Raw genomic sequence first — 4514 nt, 5'->3', positions numbered from 1 at the left:
AGGCACCACTGGGAGTTGAACCCAGGATCTCCTGCTTACGAGGCAGGCGCTTTAGCCAACTAAGCCATGGTGCCCTCCTTGAAAGCAGCCCTCAAACTGTTCTACTCTATGGTGCCAGACACCCCCTTCCCATTCCAAAGTGCAGCCGTTCCCCATTCCCCTCCAGCTCTTGCCATGACTCAAGGCCTGCGCAGCCCAAGACGTTTGATTGGCAGCTGGTGTCATGATTATGAGGGTTAGCCAGCAGCCTGGGGATTAAGGGGTTAACTACACCTAGTCAGGTGGAGTGACCAATAGGAATGTAGGTGGGACTTTCAAACTGGGACAAAGGAATTTGGGTTTTTTCCTTTCTCCCTTTTGTCTCTCTGGGAGTGGCCTCCTCAGCTACAGAGAGGGACAAGCATGTCTCTCTCTCTCCAAGACACCATTCTTCATTTTCTGTAAGTAGGGTAAAGTTTAGGTAGTTTCGTTAGGTTTTATTGTTTTAACGATTGGGTATGGGATCTGAGATCTGGCACTGCTTAAAAGATGTTTTGGCTTTTCTTTGTAACTAAGTTCTAGGCCCATGGAGTTTCTCCATGGGTATATTTTGTTACCTTCCCATCTAGTCATTATGTTTGCAACAGGAATATTGTTATAATAATAAAAGTTCTTCTTTTCATTTTATTAACCTGGCAGTGGTTAATTGTGTGCCTTGATTTTTATCTTAGGGGTGAGATATCCCAAATGATCTTCCCCCTGATTTCTTTATCGACATTTGGGTGGTGGCAGTGGAAGTTTTATTCCCAAGATCTAGGTTTTTAAGATCTTGGGGGAAGTTTTATACCAAAGCCTGGTAGATAAGGCTTTGGGGTACACTTGCTGGCCCCCACTTCTGCATTTATCATGCCAGAGTGGGGAAGGAGCCATGACAGCTGGTACCCAAAACCTTTTTGTCAATTGTAGCACCAGGCCCCAAAGGGACAGACCCAAGGCAGCCGCCTGGTCCTAAGGCCGGGCCTGCAACCAGGGGGAGGGAGAAGAATCTCTCCTTTCAGCTGGAGTTGAATCAGCAACCTAAGGACACTTGCCGAGCACCCGCTACAGGCCTCTGCTCTGCCAGCTGAGCTATGGAAGGTGCCTGGGGCAGGCTGTTTTGCCCAGGTGGCCCTTGGCCGAGTGCCAGGGCAAGAGCCCCCCGAAGGGGCCGGCCTCCCAGGGGAGGGGCAGGAGAACCCAGCAGCACAGGGGTGTCACAGGCGCTTCACCCGCAGAAGGACCCTTGAATGATCCAGGCAGAAACGCCGCGTCTCGCTCCCTGCAGCTCCCCTTGCTGCCCTGGCAGGCGCTGCCCCTTCTCCCACCGGCCTGGGCCTGGCCTCCCTCCCCTGCCCAGCACCAGAGAAAGCCCCTTGGCATGAGCCTGGCCAAGCCAGAGGCCTCAGGCCTGTCCCCTCTGAGGGGCTTGTGCCTCGGCCCCCTCTGCCCTTGGTGCCGGCTCTCCTGTGAGGGACGGACTGAGAGCAGGGCCCCACCGACACCCCCCCGTCCTGCCCCACTGGCCTGCGTGCAGCGCTGGCACGGGACAGGCAGGAACGGCAGCCGGAGAGAAAGCAGCTTGGACTGACGGGCGAGTCTCACTTGCTGAGCAGACTCCCAGGCCCTGGGCACTGGGGCCGGCCCCCCTGTGGGTCAGAGCCCCCTGGCCACAATGCTACTCCAGGGGGCCTGGTTCCAGGGCCACCTAACCCCAGGGCCTGGGAGGCTGGAGGCCTTTACCCTGGAGTCTCAGAGCTCCCCCAGTGTCGGCTGCCGCTGGCCTGAATGGTGCTGGATGCTCCTGCTCCCCTCCCAGCAGGCTGGCCCTGCGCAGGCTCTGTACTCGCTGGAGCCGCCTCCTGCCAGGTCCCCGGCCTGCTCCTGGCAAAGCCTCAGCCTGGCTCCTTTCCTGCCCTCTGCTTGCGGAGCCTTTGGGGGCCGGCTCCGAGCAGATCCCCGAGGCCCAGTATTGGGTGCAGCACTGCTGGGCCCCCGGATCCCGGGCTGCAGCCAGGAGGGGGAATCTCCTGCAGGGCCAGTGGGATGTAGAAAGCTGCTCCCTGGGAACCTTTCCCACGGCAGCGCCCCCTGCCTGGCCAGTCCCTGCCCGGCCCAGCCCCTGCCCCAGGGTGGGCAGCATTTGGGGGGGCAGGTAGGAAAGGCCCCCCTTCCCTTCCCAGAGAGCAGACCCCCAGAGCTGCAGTGGGAGGATCTGGCCCAGGGCTGCTCTCAGCAGAGGGGGCTGTGATCCCAGCCTGGGGCCAGGGAAGCTGCTACCAGCTCGTGCGGGGCGGGGGGAGCCATCCCAGAGAGGGTGGGGGCAGATAAGACGGGTGAAGGGGAACAGGAATGTGTGAGGTGGGGCAGGAAGGGGAGGCAGGAGGTGCTGAAGGGAGGTTGGGGGGATCATGCCAGACATGGGGTGGCTGGGAGTAGGGGTGCAATGGAGGGAAACTTGGGGGGGTCACAGGAAGGGAAAGGGGGCAGGGGAGGTTGGGAGAAGACTGGGGGAGCAAGAGCAGCCTGGCTGGGGGAGGGGGAGACACAGGGCAGGGCTTGTACAGAAGGAGACGGGGAAAGATACAACAGCAACTCCCCCACCCCCATGGGGCAGGAGGGGGAGGGCAGAGGTGACTGGTGGTGGCACTTGGGGGCACCAACTCCTCTGCCCCTGACAAAATTTCTAAAGTTTATAACCAGGGTGTCCCAAATGCCCCCTGCCTCTGTGGGTGCCTCTCCCTGCGCCCCTCCCTCTGCAGGCTCCAGTCCCCCGGGGGGAGGAGCTGCCCCCTCCAGCAGCCTGAGGGGAATTGCTTCTGTGAATTTTTTTAAGTGTAGATATCTGCAAACACTGATCGGTAGGGACTGGCAACAGTTTATTTCCATATTTGCAGATTTGTTATTTGCATAATGGATATGCAGATATGTAAATGTAATGTTACCGGTCTGGCAAAAGTTTGTGAATGGGTTTGGCCATCCATGGTATTAAAAAAAGGTTAGCAATCACTGGCCTGATCCATGGGGGCTGGCCAAATGCAAGGCAGGGAAAACACTAGGGCTCTGTCTACACTCACGGATGCTTGCATGATAAATATGCAAATGCGGCTACGCATGGAATATCGCTGCGCCTCATTTGCATACGTAATGAGCTGCAATTTTTGCAGAAGAGGCTCTTGTTCCAGAAGGAGCTGTCTACACTGCCCCTTCCTGCGCAAGAAAAACCCTCTTGTGCAATGCCGCTACGACAATTATTTTCAGGAAGAAAGACATTGCACAAGAGGGGTTTGCTTGCGCAAGAAGGGGCAGTGTAGATAGCTCCTTCTGGCACAAGAACCTCTTCTGCAAAAATGGCGGCTCATTAAGTATGTAAATGAGGCTCCATGATATTCCACACTTAGGCTCATTTGCATATTTCTCGTGCAAGAAGCTGGGAGTGTAGACATAGCCTAAGTGAAGGGGGGGGTATTTTCCCCACCAGGCCTTTGTCCCTCGGAATCCCTGGGGACGTTGGGTTTTCTCTTGTTTAGTTTCCCTTTTCCCTGCTTCCCTCCTCACTGTGGGGGAGGGGGCGGCTCTTTCACCCTTTCCGTGGGAAGCCCTGGCACAGAGATGGGAAGATGCTCTGAGAGTGAGTCCCTGGGCTATTTGGGGAGAGAACTTGCATGCATCTAGCCTTTCCCTTATCATGAGGATGGCTGAGTGGTTAAGGCGTTGGACTTAAGATCTAATAGATGTTTGTCTGTGTGGTTTCAAACCCCACTCCTGGTAGCTCCCTGTTTTGGACAGACATCCATCTGGATGGTGATTTGCCCTGCTATGAGGGCAGGGGACTGGACTTGATCTCTGAAGGTCCTTTTGGCTATGTCTGGCAGCATCTTGCCATGTGGGAGATGTGCTTTTGTGCAAGAGGATCCATGGCAGTGTGGATGCTCTCCTGTGCAAGAAAGCTCTGATGGCCATTTTAGCCATAGGGCAATAAACCCCTGTCCCGCAACCACACTGCCCTCTTGAGCAGGAGGACTTACACCTGTTAGAAAAGAGCGTAGCTCTTGCACGAGAAGCCCTCCTGCCCGTGTTGTTGCAGCAACTGCCAGTCTGCCCGCACCCAGGCCTGGCAGCCATGTCGTCTGGGGGCAAGAGCAGGGAGAACGGCGCCTTCCTAGCCCAGCCTCCTCCCCATCCCATCGCTGAGGGAACTTTCCCCCAATGCCAGCCCCATGCTCAAGGGCTTTTTAAAAGGGCCAGGCAAAAGTAGCTCCCCCCTTACTCCTACTGAGCCTCTGCCAGAGCTGCCCCTCCTCAGGCTCCACCTTGTCACCAGACAGACCCTGCTCTGCTCCAGCCCCCTCACCCTGTCTGAGTCATTCCTGGAGCTGGTGGGACTAGACAGCTGCTGTCCTATGGGATGTGGCACTTCTTGGGGAACCATCTCTCAGTTCCCATAGGGAAAAATCAAGCCAGGCTTCCCAATCAACCCTCAGAAGGTCACAGTTCTA

The 4514-nt window shown here is 56.6% G+C and overlaps 1 non-coding gene across 1 annotated transcript; it reads right to left on the bottom strand.

Moving 5' to 3' along the window:
- On the bottom strand, positions 1–74 carry TRNAT-CGU (transfer RNA threonine (anticodon CGU)). The gene has a single exon. It is a non-coding gene; the product is annotated as a tRNA-Thr (tRNA).
- Positions 75–4514: the final 4440 nt, after the last annotated feature.

Source organism: Pelodiscus sinensis, chromosome 19 (assembly GCF_052426305.1).
Source record: "Pelodiscus sinensis isolate ZL-2025 chromosome 19, ASM5242630v1, whole genome shotgun sequence".
Lineage (NCBI taxonomy): Eukaryota > Metazoa > Chordata > Testudines > Trionychidae > Pelodiscus > Pelodiscus sinensis.
Note: the sequence above shows the minus strand (reverse complement) of the source record. Positions and strands in the feature narration are given on the sequence as shown.